Here is a 15,819-nt window from a genome sequence, read left to right on the forward strand (position 1 = left end):
CCACCCAACCTCTGAACCACAGCCTGTGTCTCTTTTCTCTCTGACTCCGCAGTGGGCCCTAGGAATACTTGGCATAGCATGTGCTTAGGAGCATAGGTTATGGAGGCAGTATCTGGGTACAGATCTTACCTTTGCCACCTATTCGCTGTGTGATTGTGGACAAGTTACTGAAACTCTCTGTGCCTCAGTTTCCTCATCTTTAAAATAGTTAGGAATAAATAGTAGGCAGAACGCATGGAATTAATGTATGCAAAGCATGTCTGACATGCAGTAAGCTCTCAGACATACTGATTTTTCTTATTTTGTTCCAATCAGACACCTGGTCTTCCCTCTGGCTCAACAACTTCCCCGAATATCTTTATATTACTGCTCTTTATACCCGCTGACACCCTGTACCTGTGCATGAGACAATGCTCAATCAGTGTCTGCCAAGAGGTCTGGGCATGGGGTGGGCTTCTATATGTCAGTGGTTACTATACCCCATGTTTAATACCACCCAATAATTCCCCAAGTCAAATACCCTGTCCTCACTTTATAGATGTGAACACTTAGGCACAAGGAGTTCAAGGGATGTGCCCAAGACCAGAAAACTGGTATGCTTTGGAACTGAAAGAGGGGAGGGGTCTACCTCAGCTCCATCTTTCACTCTTAGATGCTGCTTTCTCTGTCTTAGAGTTAATGAGAATTTCCTCTCCTGTGATCCACATGGGACTGCCTGGTAAGGGTGCATGAGACAAGGGGAAAAGAGTTGCCTCCAGATATGATACATGGGGTTTCCACTTATATAACCACTGAAAGGGAAGGGTTTGCAAGGGGATGGGTGGAGGGGGAGGCGAGGGATCAGAGTTGAGATTTAAGTTACCCAGAGACCCAGACAGACCTTAATTTATCATCTCACCCCACCATATACACACACATCCAATCTGTGCCTGAGTCTTGACCATCCTGCCTTCATCTCTCACATCTACCCTCTCTTCTTTATTTCCCTCAGACGTTTTTGTTCCAAGACCTCTTATCTTCTCTTGCTGAGACAGTTTTCCCAGTCTCTGCTGCTTTTTCTACCTCCAGCCCACCATCTACATTTGCAGTGGTCTTTCCTCTCCAGATCAGATCTTTTCTCTTCCCTGTATAAAATCTTCCAATGACACTCCATGGCCTAAATGAGAAATCAAAACTCCTTTGCAAAAGTGCTCCTTGATCTAGGCCCTACCTACCTCCCAACCTTGCTCCCCTTGACTCAACTCTCACATCCACATTGGCCTCACAGAATCCTTTGCAGTTTCCCAGCTAGGTGGGTTGTTGCCCCCTCCCCACGCTTTTGCTCCTGATCTTCTGCCTGGGAATATTTCAGCCAGGTATCCCCTGCATTTGGTGTACATTTCATCATCTTGCAAGACCTCATTTGTTTACAAAGCATTCTCTGACACCCCCTGTGTCTCAGTCACCCTTCCAGTCCATATTGTGACACTTTCTGGAGTTTCTTGGCAAAAACTTTCTTTTTGCCACCAGGTGATATCCTTCTTAAAAGCAGAGCCAGTGTGTGATTTATCTACTTAAATATAATAGTCATATATGGATGTGAGAGTTGAACTATAAAGAAAGCTGAGCACCGAAGAATTGATGCTTTTGAACTGTGGTGTTGGAGAAGATTCTTGAGAGTCCCTTGGACTGCAAGGAGATCCAACCAGTCAATCCAAAAGGAAATCAGTGCTGAATATTCATTGGAAGGACTGATGCTGAAGCTGTAGCGCCGATACTTGGGCCACCTGATGCAAAACACTGACTCACTGGAAAAGACCCTGATGCTGGGAAAGATTGAAGGCAGGAGGAGAAGGGGACGACAGAGGATGAGATGGTTGGATGCCATCACCAACTTGAGGGACCTGAGTTTGAGCAAGCTCCGGAAGTTGGTGATGGACAGGGAAGCCTGGCATACTGTAGGCCATGGGGTGGCAAAGAGTCAGACTCAGCGACTAAACTGAACTGAATAATAGGGAAGAAAAAAATCCGACTCCACATTAGATGTTTATTTTACTTCAATCTTTGTATTCTATTGCTTTTGCTTTGAGTTAAAAATGTTGCCTGTAGCCTGAAATATACAGGATAGCCCATTCTCAAGGCTCTGGTCTTTAAAGTACAACACTTTACCATTCATACAGAAATACAAAGTTGCAGAACAAAGAATAGCATTTGCCTTGTTGAAGATTTATAGAGACCTGACCTACATGGACAGCTGCAAGAACAAAGGATTCCACCACCAAAAAGTTTGCAACAAACAACCACGCCCCTTCTTCACCTTGCCTTTAAAAATGCTTTGCTGAAACCTTTCAGAGTTCAGGGTTTTGATGGGGTCATAAGCCACCATTTCTCCTTGCATGGCCCTGCAATAAACCTTTTTCTGCTCCGAATTCCCAAAGTTTTGGTGTTGTTCGGCCTCACTGTGCCTCAGGCATACGAACTTGGGGTATAGTACCATAAAACCAGTGTCCATCACAGAGCAGCCCCACGTAGTACTGACTGACTGACCAGTGCTTTCCCACTTAAGTCAGCTTGGTCACTGCCTCCTCCCCAGCCCAAAGTGTTCTGGTCTAGATATCAGTTTCTCCTGTCCCTGTGAAAAAGTTGGAATTGACTGAATTACCGGTTTTCTTCTTGGAGTTATTTAACCCCCGTCCCCCGCCCCCCCCCACCCCCCAACTCCTCTAGTCAGCTCAGTGGCTGAGCAGGCTAGAGGAACAAGACAGGAGGGAGGGGTAGAAGCCCGGAGGAGGGGCGAAGTGGGCTGGACCACATTGACCCGGAAGTCCCAAAGGTTGGAAATTTGGGGAATGCTTGTCATCCTAGGGTCCGCCCGGCTGGCAGGGAAGCCTGTCTCTCCTCACCCTCTGTTCACACGCGCACAGAGGCCTTTCCGGGTCTCCGTCTCCTGCCTGGCGTCCTGAGGAAGGGCCAGAGGACAGGGGCTCGAAATGACTGAGACCTGGGAGGGAGCACTCCCACGAGGGTCAGACCGAAGGGGAGACGCTCCCTAACACCCTTGCTCTGCCTTTCCCTCCAGCCCGCATTTCCACTTTTCATTTCTCTCTGCTTCTCTTCTGCACGTTCCCTACCCCCTCCCCCGCTTCTTTCTCTTCTTCCCTTTCTTCCTCCCCAACTTCTGGCCTGGGCAGCCCAATGCCGTGCCAGGCCCCTAGAGCCAGCTGAACCTGCGCCGCGCCTGTCTAGCCGCGGGAAGGAGGGTCAGGAAATGCGCCCTCCGCTGGTGCGGGTCGCGGTTCTCGACGCGTTACTTTTTTCTCGTAGCTGTGCCCCTGAGAGCCCGCCTGGGCGCTAGGTATCTGTAAGGGGGCTGGTGGGGGAGCGGGTGGTGGAGCAGGTGGACCCTGCCAAAGAGTATGTGTGGTAGTGGGAGGGGGGTTCTAGCTACGGGAAAGCTGGGCTCTGAGCTAAACAGCAGAAGCCTCTTCTCTCCCAGTCCTTGCCTCCCTTCGCGCTGGGGCAGAAAGATCCTGGTGCCCAGTGCGCGCCCAAGAAAGAGCCGTGCGCCTTTTATTTACTCATCCCCTCCCGGCCATCTATCCAGGAGGACATCCCACACGCAAACTCCATTGCTTCCGAGGGCAGATACTCCTGTGCGCCCCGTGCCCTGGAACTTCAAACGGGAGTCGGGTTCTACGCCGACCAGGCCTAGAGCGCCGAGGACGCAAACTGCGCTCCCGGGTTTTCGGCCCTTGGGCAGGGAGCACTGGCCGCCGCGGGGCGCGCTTCCACAGCTGAGCCTCGCAGGGGAGTTTTGTTTTTTTCTTTTTTTGATATAACAACAAAAGCATTTGATCTTTTGGATTTCTTTTCTTTCCTTTATTCTTTTGTTTCCTCCCTCTTCCCTAACCTCCCCCTTTCCCTTCCTTTTCGTTCGCTTTTTCGTTCTCTGTCTCTGCCTCTCTTCTCTCGGTCCTTTTCTGTACCTCCCTCTTCTATTTTGGTCCCGACTCTGCCTCTGAGTCCCTGTCTTTCTTTGGATCTCCCCTCCCTGACCCTTCGCTTTCCCTGCGCGAGGGCTGCACCATCTCCCTAAATCGTTTTTCCTGACTTGGCCGCCTCTTTCTCACTTTTTCGTTTTCCCGGCTGCCCCAGTCTGGCGGGCTCGGGTCGGGCTCTCCCGCCGCCGCCGCCGCCGCGTGATTTATTCGCCTCACCCGGCGGAATCAGGTGCTGAACTGAGCCCCGGAACGAGGGAACAGATTTCTCCCAGGAAGGGTTTTGTGAACTAAACGATGCTAATTACCGGGTGGGGGACGCGCCGCCCCGAGGAGGGGAGGCGCGCCGGGCGAAGGGAGAGGGCGCGCCGGGCTAGGGGAGAGGCCGAAGCCGGGCCACAGCCTTCCCAGGCCGCCTCCCCTGCGCCACTCGCCCCAGCATTCGCCTTTCCCTGGGAACTTTCCCGTCTGAGTTAACTATTAACCGCTGGCGAGAGGCAATTTTCTTCGGAATTTCAGCGATTTCCTTTTCGTGGTGGAGGCAGATTAACATGCAAATGGTGAGATGCTCGGCTTGAGTCTGCGCGCGGGTGAGGATGCCTCGGCCCCTCCAAATAGTGTCCCTCGCGAGGGCGGAAAACTACAGCCCGAGCCACCCCCCTTCCCCGTCCGTGCCGGGTCACCGAGCCGTGACCGAGCCAGTGCCCGGCCGGTGCCCTGGGTGAAGGTGGAAAAAGCCGAACAGCTCGTGCTTCGGGGCGGGGTTGAGAAGGGAGCTTAACTGGGCAAGGCCACCAGAGGAACCCGCGAACGACACAGCCTGGTCTCTACTTGGGAGTTCAGCACGCGGGGACGCTCTTGGAGGGGTTGGCCAACTTGGGAGGAAAACCCTTTCCCGCCTGCAGAATCGCTAGACTGTCGCTCGCTTCCTCGCCCTTTGCCACCGCCGAGCACCCCAACACACACACACACACACACACACACACACACACACACACACACACACACACACATCCTGCTCTGGCTTGCGATCGCAACAAACTTTGTCAGACTTGAGCCGCTGGGCACAGGCTCTTCGCCATTCCCTACTTTCCTCCTTGCCGGCCGCTCTTCCTGGAGCAGGACAGGACGGCGTTCTGGGCTTCGGAGAGGACCGTTTGGGGAAAGTCTGGGCTTCGCCTGGCTGGGACGTTAGCCTCTGACCACCCTCCAGACCGCCGGACACCCAAAGCACTGCATGGCCGAAGGCTGCTGGTGGCCGCGGCCCGGCTTGGCAGGGCCCCTAGCTCATGGCCCCACCGCTCCTGGGAGCGGGCATGCCGGGGGGCGCTGAGCCCCTTACTATTGCCTCCGGCAGTGCTGGGCCTGGGGCTCAGTTCTGGACTGCCAGCCACTCGCCCGAGCAGTCCTCTCTGTATTCTCAGCCTTTCCAGCTTACTTCTCTCCTGCCCTCCCCCACCCCTGCCGCCTAGCAGCCTCCATTTCTAGCGAGGCAGCCTCTGTCTCTCTGTCTCTCCCTATCTCTCTGTCTCTGTCTCTCTTGTTGGTTTCAACGCGCGGACACTGATTGCGCCTTATGAAGTTCTAACTGGTTTTGTGTCAGGAAGATCTTTCTCGCTGCTACCCAGCCTGGCGTGACGGATTAAACATCAACTAGTTAAATAAAAATTAATATCAACTGCCTCCTAACTTCTAATGTCATGTTGTTTATAACTAATGAACTGATTAGGGGATAAACACATCACGGAGACATTCGGCTCTCCTGCCTGGGCTCCGCAGCCGCCCTGTACCCACACCCCAGTACAGCCTCCGGCTGCCAGGCCAGGAAGAAGGCGGGGCTGGAGGGGCTGCCAGCTCCCCGGGGCTTGCTCCTCTGCCTACCTTTTTCACTTTCTTTCCCTTCTTCTATACGTTTCCTTTTCTCAGTCCCTCTTTTCCCTCTTCTTTCTTCCTCCTTTCTTCCTCCTTTGAATTCTTCTTTATCCTCTGCTTCTCTGCAAGGAATAGTCCATCAGACTGACTCTGGGTTGCGTGTGTTTGTTTGTGTGTGTCTCTCTGATAGTCTGGGCCCCCAGCCCCCTTTCTCTGTAGGAGTCCCTACCTCTCTCTTCCCTCTTCTCTACCCTCATTTGGATTCATTCCTCCCCCAGCACAAAGTGTAATGATTAAAAGCATCCTTGTGACTGGGCTTCTGCCCCACGACAAAGCAGAAGTCTGCAACCTCGCCCTCAGCACTTTGTGAAATACTGACACCCCCTCTCCAGTTATTTAGGGGAAAGGGCAGGGAGCTAGAGTAAGTGAGGTTGTGTTTTCTGTTTCTCCTGTGTTCAATCTGGAAGGAGATAGAGAAAATAAAAGTGATTTCTAAAACTTTCACCTTTCTTCTTGTCCCAGAAGCAATTAATACAGGTTCAAGTGCTAAGTTTAATTTTTAAAGAAAGAAAAACTACTTTTGTGTCCTTCCTCCATGGGCTTCAGAGCCCTCTCCACACACATCCACCCCCTCACACCCCTAGCCAGCCCTAGTCTGACAAGAGTGGCCTCCTGCAGGGCTCTTTTCCTAAAGATACTTAAAGCAAATCACAATTGTCATCATGACAACAATAAGGCAGGAAAGCAAGTAATCACAGACCTGGCCCCGGTGATTTTTTTTTCTCTAAGAAGCCACAACGTTTTAACTTGGTTTGCCCTGGACCGCAGGGTCTGACAAGACAATAACAACAGAAAAAGCTTTTAAAACCAATTTAGCACACATGAAAATGTAATTCTAATGAAGAATCAATAGGCTGGCGGATCATTTTTCCTGGGACTCCTTGGAGAACCTGAGAGAGACTTTCAATCAATGGGGCGGGCAATGAGCAGGAGGGCCCTGAGAGACTGTGTGGGACAGGGGTGAGGCCTGGGAGACAAAGAGAAGGCTGGAGGGAGGCTAAGGTACAGGGCCTGCCCTTTGACTGGCATCACTTTGCAGGTCTCCAGAATTCCCAAGGCTCCAAAAGTATCAGAGCCAAGAGCTAAGAAAACTCCTTCCTCCTCTTGGTCCCCCTGGTATGCGACAGGCTGCTTAGCACAATGGCTTCAGCTGCCTTCCCCTGGGCCTAGGCCCCAGTCCTGGCACTGCCCCAACCTTGGGCCCTGTGTTCAGGTAACTGTGACAAGCTGGCTCAGGAGCCGGCAGGGACACTAAGCTGTGTGTGTGAGTGTCCCCAGTTCAAAACACCTGATTCCCCACTGGGTGCCTCCCTGCTTGTGTGTGTGTGTGTGTGTGTGTGTGTGTGTGTAATGCTGGGTCTCAGTTCCTGCTTCTGAAAACACAGGAATAAGAGCAATGAATATGTCTGTGGTCACACTTTACATTCTATCAATCACTTTCACCCAAGTTTCTCAAGAGAAATATGGGAGAAGGGCAAGGATTATAATCACTATTTTAGAAGTGGTAACAAAGGCACAAAGAGCCTTGCAGAGGAGGTGTGACTCAGCAGGTCATGGCCCATGTGAGTGGGTGACAGAGAGTCTATGTGTGTGAACATCTCACTTGTGTGTAATGGAATAACAGCGTGAGAATGCATTGGGGGGAGGGGAGAGACTAGGGTTTCATTTATACACATTGCTCTCCTATCCTTGTCCTTGGGAATAGTGTTCTGTGTATAACAAAAAGCAAAAACTTTTTCTTTTTTTTTTTACTTCTAAGTTTCCATACGCTTATATTGGAAAATCATTGTTTGATTTTTTAAAAAAGAAGTTAAGAAGAAAAGAAACCCCAGCAAAGTCTGATGTTTTAAATTACACATTGGTGGTTAGATGGTAACTCGGCCATGATTTGCCTGAAAGAGTAGAGATTCATGGTCCTGGAGGATGATTTTTTTAAATTTAAGCTGGGGAGGGGAATTTCCTGGTGGCGCAGTGGTTAGGACCCCAAGCTTTCATTGTCAAGGGCCCTGGTTCAACCCCTGGTCAAGGAACTAAGATCCCAAAACCTGTGCATGGCAAAAAAAAATTTTTTTTTAAGTTGGGGAGCCATTATATGGGTTTGGCCTCTGGGTGCCTGTTCCTCTCCAGTCCTGAGGTGCACAATCTTTTTGAAGGAACTTCAGCTGAAGTATCTGGGACTCTCGCTAAAGAGCATCCATTGCTAAGTGGTCTCGGTAGGCCTTTCGGACCTGGGCCTCGGTCCTTGCTTTGGTGCCTTCTGCCTGGAGCCTGGAGGTGTTTGTGCAGGAGATGGGACCAGCCACAGACCTCTGCCTGCACACTGGGGCTCACCCAGCACTTAACCTTGCCTGCTTCTCAGTGTTACTCAGCATGTGTAAGCAAAGGTTGCAAGAGAGTGGGAGGCCCAGAGCAAGTGAGTGGGAGTGTGAAATGGGGCAGATGAGAAAAGAGTTCCTGGGGGGTAGAAGTGGGAGTAGTGGTGCTTGAGAAGTGTGTGAGTGTGTAAGAAGGAGTATAAGAGGGGGTGTGTGGGCAAAGTGGTGTAGAAGTTTGAGGGAGAACTTGTGACCAAGGTGTGAGAGGTGTAAATTCCAGGTTGGGAGAGCCCCGAAGTGGGACAAAGCTCAAGTGAGCCTTTGATCAGGGATGGGAAGCATGAGTGTGCTTGGAGAGGTGTGAATCTGAGGGTCCAAGAAACTTGGAGTGAGAAGACCAGAATAATGCGGAAGGGGGTGGTTCAGACGGGTGGGCCTCTGAGCACAGCCGGAGCCAGGGAGGTTTCTGGGCTTTCTCCCTTTCTTCTGAGCCTGCCTCATCTCCTGAAGGCAGGGAAGCCAGAACCTTTTCCTTTTATTCTGATTTTTTTTTTTTAATGAAGAATGGAAAGAAAACTTGGAGCAGGAGAGGCTTGTAAGGGATTTAGCGAGCAGTTCCACAATGTATTGGCGACAAGGAGTGATTATGTCGCCCAAGAAAGTTGGGGTGCGTCTGTAGGAATCTTGGAAACATGTATTAAGACTAAGGCGTGTGTGGCAGGCGGCGGAGCAAGTGCTGGTGGAGAAAGTGGCAGGGGGCGAACGCTGAGCGTCGTGGAGAAGGGGAACGCACAAAGTTGGGGAACGCATGAGAGTGAAGACGCCCCTGCGTGTAAGGCTGGCGACTGACGGGAGCGAGTGACAGCGAAGAAGAGGAGGGTGGGGTGAGAGGGTGTGCCGGCGTCTAGGCTGGGGATTCGGTCTCTGGGTGCCTGCGGCAGCGCAGCGGCGGCTTGCCTGCGGCGAGCTCGGGGCCGGGGTGCGTGTGCGCGCGTGTGCGCGGGACGGAGAGCCTGGGGCTCTTGGGCGCGTGGCTGTGCCTCGGCGCGGCCGGCTGGGTGAGCGCGGGCGCGAGCGGAACGCACAGCCGAGGCGGCGGGCAGCCCAGGTTATCTGAGCCGCTCGGTCTTGGGTGACTGCGCCCAGATCTCAGGGCGGCGGCGGCAAAGGCGAGACGCGCTGTCGGGCCGCAGAGAAGCCGAGAAGCGAGACCCAGGCCCAGACGGCAGCGGCGGGGAGCAGAGCATGGAACAGCGCGCGGGCCGGGCAGGTAAGAGTGAGGAGGACCCTGAGGCGCCACAGGCAAGGGGGGTGACTGAAACGCACGGGGGCGGCCAACTGAGGACTCCACTTCTCTTTATTTCTGGTGTTTGCCGGGCGGCATGGCTGGGGACTGGGGCCCTGGGGCCTCTTTCCCACCGCTGAGGCCTCCCGCCTTCCGTCCCAGTGTCCTCTAAACCGACGAAAAACTTTCCACCCAGAAAACGTGAGTTTTACAACTTCTCTTGGTCTCTTGGCAGAATTTGGCCTTTGCTCTCTTGCTTTGCGTTTAGGACTTGATCTTTCCGCTTTGCTTTCCTTCAGTGTAGAAATATTTTACCCGACTTCCCCCAAGTTGGGAGCACTGGGAAGGCCTTAGTTTCTAGTGGGGATGGAATGTGGGTGCATGTGCCTGTGTGCTAGTGGGTGGGGACAGGCTGTGTGCACAAGTGTCTGTGCACATGTGTAAGGGTCTTGTGTACTTGAGTATGAGCGAGAGTGTAAGCACTGGTGTAGATAATGTGTGTGGAGAGAAGGTTGCTCCCAAAATAAACAACTCCAGGGAGGCCTGGGACAAGAAGAGGGATGGCAGGCCCCAGGGGACCCAAGTAGGGAGGAGAATCTGAAGCTCTTACCCAACGGGCTAAGGCAGTGAAAGGCTGTTCTCCCTCTCTCTTTTCCCTCCCCCAGGCCGGCCACCTCCACTGTCTGCCCACTAGGTCTCCTGATTGTAGCACGGAGTGCAAAGCCAGGGACCCAAGTTTAGTTTCAGATTGTCAAGGAGGGAGAGGGTTGGATCAGGTTTCCAAGAGTTTTTCAAATAATACCACAGAGGGTCAAGGACTAACTCCAGACCTTTTTGCCTCACTCCTCTCCTTCTCCAAATCACCTTCTTCCTCTCCCTCCTCCCCACATCTACCAGCTCAGGCTCTAGTTCTTTCAACTGCTTATCCACCCTCAGCACTGCCCTTCCTGTAGCTTCTTGGCCTAGTCCCTCCGCTACCTCCATTCCCTCTTGGGGGCCTTGTCCTCACTGGAAGAACTTGGGCCCCTAAGAGTGTCAACTGGGGCCTCTTGGGCTTTTAGGGATCTGGGCCACCCCTCCACACCAGAGGTTTAAGTAGGGAGATCAATAGCAAACAGTTGTAATGATCTAATTAATTATGGCAAAATTAAAAGCGAGTACAAAATCAATCTCTGATGGTGTTGAAGATGGAATTCAATTGAGAGCCCATCTGTGCACCCCCTCGACCGTATAAATATGCAGCCCAAGGACAGACCTAATGGCTGGGCCTTCCTGGGAACCTCTCTCCCCCTTTCTTCCCCTCCTGCACAGAGCTTCTCTCTCCCTCTGTCTGAATCTATTTATTTTGCCTCCTACCGCCTCCTACCCCCACCCCTCTTTCCTTCCCGGTCCTGTCTGCTCAGGCTCACGACACTCCCACTTTGCCTTTTTCCCTCGTGGAAGGCGGCTCTCACTGCCTCGCAGGCCTGGGGTGTGTGGACCTGGCTCCCAGTCCCTGTAAGTCTCCCGGAAGACACAGCCCGACCCAATCCCCAGCGCCTCGGGAAGGAGAAGGCAGAGCGGTGGGGGCATCCTTGGGCACCTCTCCGGGCCCTCATCTCAAGCTTCCTGGCGTTGGGGATACTCCACAAGAGGCGAGGGCGCTTTACCCAGGGCCGCCTGCGCCTACCTGCGTCTGCCCGATGATCCGCTCTCCCGGCGCGGTCGGCCCGGCGGCCGGGGAAGACCAGCTGCGCATAGCATTCTCATTTTCCCTTCCCTCCTTTCCCCGCTTTGGCCGACGCGGGGATCACATTCCCGCCAGCCCAGCCGGGCCTTGGGGAAGGGTAGGGAGGAGCTGCGGAACAGGGCAGGAGGCAGGGCTGGGTCTGAGCAAGGAAATGTTTCCCTTCCAAGGCGCCTTCACTCTTTTTTCACTGCCTTCCTCCGGTCCCTCGGCTCTCCCCTCTTTTTTGAACACCTCTGGCCGAGGCACACCACAAACCAGGACTCTGCGTGCCCTAGAGGGCCCCGGGTCCGCTCTTAGACCCATACGGCTGGTTCAAAATGAAGCGCAGGAGCGAGCGTGCCTGGAGGACGCGCTGGCGCAACCGGCGCAGACGGGTTTGCGAAGGATGCGGGTTTTATTTAGTATCGCTGAGCCTGTCCGGAAACAGCGAAGACCACCAGGATAAAGCGAGGGAGGGGGTAACTGGAAAGGATCGGCTATCAGGCCAATTGTGGTTTTTGGCCATCGACGCCTCTACTCTCAGAACCATAAAAATAAGTCCTTTATTTAATGATCTTCCTTTTACTCCACTGGCCTGACCCAGCAGGTTCTCTGCCTCCCTGTCACTGGTCCCCTGCCTCTCCCTCCTGTGGCTCTGGGCCCACGCTGAGTTCTCAGGGGTCTTTATCCCCCACCCCCACCCCTCCTACTCCCTACTCCTGCAGCCGGGCCCTCGGGGCCTGGGGGAGACACAGCCTGACGCCTCCCGCCCTCATTTGCCAGGCCTCCTCACCCCGTTTATTAATTGCTGTGTTGACCTGCAGGATTGATTGGCGGCCCCGCTGGAAGAGGCTGCGGAGGCCTTGGCCTCGGTGCAGCCTCGGCTGAGGGCAGAGAGGGGAGGGGGAGGTGCTGGGTATGGGTCCTGAGCGCCTATCTCAGCCCCGCCTGGGACACAGCTGTTTGCCTAGACACTTACTCCACCTGCCTCACAGATCTTTCTCACCCTCACAACACTCACACACTCACAGGATCCCTTCACCAAGAGGCGTTCAGCCCTCAAGGAGACACATCAGAAATTCTCCATAGATTTAGAAATTGAAAGAGGCTTCCTTTCTCCATCAGTTTCTTCTCTACCTTCGTTACCCGCAGGTCTGAGACTTCCCGACCAGCCTGTTCAGAGATAGCCGGAGTGAACTACTGAGACCTGGGCTTTTTTTCTGTCCGAAATTTACTTTGCATCTCCCCCCACCCTTCCCGCCCCTCCTCCCAGGAACAGTTGCAGAAAGTTAAGAAACAATCCTGGATGCAGGTAACCCTTAAAGTCTCAGACCAAAGCACTTTCTCTAGAAAGAGTCCGTGCCCCGACTCCAGAGGGATTCGGTTAAGCCCTTTTGTTTCAAGTTCGGTGGATGGACCGCACTGGACCGCGCAGGATAGAGGGCGGAGGCTTGTGGCAGCCAGGGATAGGGGTCTGACCCAAAGGCGAAGGCCCTCCCCTCTCCACCCCTCCCCCCTTCCTTAAACCTTGTCGCGCGCGCGCACATGCGCGCGCGCACACACACAAACACACAACCCCACAGACACAGCAACACCCCGCTGCCCGATTCCAGGCCACAGGCTCTCCGGCTTGGAAGCCAAGTGATAGTGAGCCCCCGGGACATCCCACTTCCAGGCTGGTGTGGGCAGAGGCGACAGGGGCAGACGACCCTCGGCCGGTCCCCAGAGAGACCCCTTTTCCTTGGTACTCTCCCTGTCTCATCAGCCCTTCTCTCTCCACCGTGGTACCCTCTCCCCTCCGCTCCGGTCCTTTGTCTCCGGCCACTTAGCGGCGCCGAGCAGCCTGGCCCCTGCCTGGGCGGCCCTGCCCCTGGCTTCCCTGTTTGGCTGGCGGGGCTCCCCCTGCCTTCCTTACCCGCTCTCGGCTCCGGCGCGTTCTCCGCCTGCTCCTCACGTCCGCACAGCTGCTGGAAGAGGAGGCAGGGAGGGCGGGAGCGCCGCGGACGGATCCGAGAGAGTAGATTTGGTGCTTGCTGCAACTCGAAGAAAACTCAGCCCGCCCCTCTTCAACTATTCCTCAGCGCCTCAGAGCCGCGTGCCCTCGCCCGCGTTTGGCCCCTTCCTTTCCTTGTACGTTGGCGGTGGCTATTTCACTTCCCTGGTCTGCCCAGCATCTGAAGTTGCGTTCCCCCTTCCCTGTACTCCGTTGCCTTTTGGTTTTCCGCATGTTACCTTCTGTCCCCTTCCTCCGCAGCCCCCTTCTTGGCGGTGGCTTGGAAGGTGTCGCTGGGGACGTCCGAGGTCCGCCGGCACAATCGCCCTTCACCAATCAGGTCAGGCTCAGGGCTCAGGGCCTGGCTGAGAAGAGGGTTAATTATTACTCGCCACAGACCCTCAGCCTCACTGGGACTCTCTCACCCTGGGGGAGGAAGTGAAGAGGGCAGATGGCCAGGTGGGCACCTCCGCTTGGCCCCAACCAGCCTCCTCGGCCCTTCCAGAGACACGTGCCTTCTCTGGTCCCTCAGCACCTTTCACATCCCTCTCTTTTCCTCCTCTCTCCCTTCTTCCACTCCTACCCTTGGTCAGGCCTCCCCTGCCAGCTTCTCTCTGCTCTGGCTTTGGCAGGTTGACTGCAGGTCCTGGGCGGAACAACTTTCTTTGTTTGGAACCGAACTGGACGGGATTTCGTTACTGTCTCCACCAGCAAGCCACTTCCTCCCAACCATTTTGCCCAAAGGGGACCAAGCCTGAGGCCACACTTAACCTGGGCTATTGGCCGAGGGGGGTGGGTATTTAACTGATCCTCTAGCAGTTGCAGTGGGGAGAGGGGTGCAGGAAGAAGTGGGAATGGAAGAAAGGCAGGGGAAAAAAAAGTAGAGTGAAGAACATGGACAAGGGTGCATTGCGACAACAGAAAGAAAAAAGTCTGAAAGGGAGGAACACAGAAAGGAAAGCAGTGAGGAATCCTCTTTACCTTTATAGGGTAGAAGTTGGATGAGAAACATCACCCCCTGCCCTACCCGAGTGCCTAGATCCCTCTCTTCCCTCTTTGTGAAAGGTTAAGTGTTCAGAAAGTTAGGCACTTATTCCTCAATCTACTGTAGACATGTTTGGTTTTTAAAATGCTTTCCTATTGGTTAACTCCATGGAGTAGCAAGACAGGTGAAATTATCCCTATTTTACAGGCAAGAAAACTGAGGCTCAAAGAGGCAAGGGACTGTGCACGTGGCAGCTATTGCTCCTTCCCTGGGTGAGTGGCCCCTTAGCTGTGCAGGGGTCTAGAAGCAGAGGGGGAGGGCAGGCTGTGTCCTGGAGTACTAGAGCCTCACTGGGCCTCTTGTGTCCCCCTCACCACCTTCTAGCTTGTTCTCTGTTGTACAGAGAATTCATTACCTTACCTCCTACCCTATAGCCTTGCTGGCCCAGTTTCTCCTGGCTTGACAGTTTTTGTGTTGTTGTTGTTGTTGTTTTCCTGCTGCCCAGTCTGGTGGCCCACTGGCGGCAGCCACCTGGCAGGCCCGTGCCGCTAAGAGGCCGCTTTGGTGGCCAAGTGGCTTGCATTGTCGTTTCTCGTCAAAGGGACTGTGAAGGGCCGGCAGGTCGCTAGGACCTCTTGTGAGGAAAAGCCGGGTTAAAGGAGGAGGGGCCGGGGAGGATAAAGGCGCAGCACGTGCGCCCGGCCTCCTCAGGACCAACAGACAGAGCGGGCGGGGCCAGCCGGGAGTCAGGCCCCCCGGGCTTCACGCAGGGAGCCCAAATATTGGGAACAAAAGCGGGGAAAGAAGAGCGAGCGCAGGAGGGAGGGAGGGAGCAAGGGAGGGAGCAAGGGAGGGAGCGAGGAAGCAGAAATTAGGGGGTCTTAGATGAAAAAAAAAGAAAGTAGCTTTAGGGGGAATGTGCCGTGGAGTGTGAAATTGCAGCCCATGGTGCTCCATATTGTACCAGAAGCTCTTCCAAAAAAAAAAAAAAAAAAAAAAAACCCATCCTCCAACGTGACCAGAGGGCTAGGAAGGGGGAGGGGCGGGGAGAGAAGCGGGAGGAGGAGGAGAAAGGGTCGGGCCGGAGCTGGTCAGGGCGAGCTGGAGTGGGGCCCAAGTGCGTAAGCCGGCCGCTTGGGACCTGGTCCTAGAGAGGATGCGCCCCAGGGGCACCCCGGGACCCTGGGGGCCAGTGGGCCTTGGCTGTCCAAGACTTAGATTGTCAGTCGAACTTTTTTTTTCTGGTGGTGGTGACTTCCAAAACTAGGAATAATTCTGAAAAGGAGCTTGGCTGTGGAGCTGATGCTCTGCTCCACCCTCCTCTCTTCCCTCCTCTGTTTTCGCTTTTCTTCCCTTTGGACTAGTTTGGGGTTTTTTTCCCCTTGGTTCTAAACAGCTTTCCCCGCCTTGAACTTTAATGCATTTAATTTGGTCCGCACTGTGGGGAGCATTTCCTAGGGAGATACATTTAATTTCGGAATTTCTAATCCCCTCACTCAGAGCCCCAGCCCTGGCTCCCCTTGCCACTCCCCTGGAGGTGGAAGGAGTGGAAGGAGGAAGGCTGGATGAGGTGTCCAGGAGGGGCATGACTGAGATGCTCCCTGGGCGCCCACCAACCCCTCCC

The 15,819-nt window shown here is 54.2% G+C and overlaps 1 long non-coding RNA gene across 1 annotated transcript in view; it reads right to left on the reverse strand.

The window, feature by feature from the left end:
* The window catches only part of LOC129636601 (uncharacterized), a 40,009-nt gene extending 26,681 nt beyond the window's left edge, over positions 1-13,328 (reverse strand). The window contains exon 1 of the long non-coding RNA XR_008707034.1: positions 13,133-13,328. This is a non-coding gene — a long non-coding RNA (uncharacterized LOC129636601). The remainder of the gene's footprint in view (positions 1-13,132) is intronic.
* Between the last annotated feature and the right edge of the window lie 2,491 nt (positions 13,329-15,819).

The sequence above is a fragment of the Bubalus kerabau genome, chromosome 22, assembly GCF_029407905.1.
Source record: "Bubalus kerabau isolate K-KA32 ecotype Philippines breed swamp buffalo chromosome 22, PCC_UOA_SB_1v2, whole genome shotgun sequence".
In the NCBI taxonomy this organism is placed as follows: domain Eukaryota; kingdom Metazoa; phylum Chordata; class Mammalia; order Artiodactyla; family Bovidae; genus Bubalus; species Bubalus kerabau.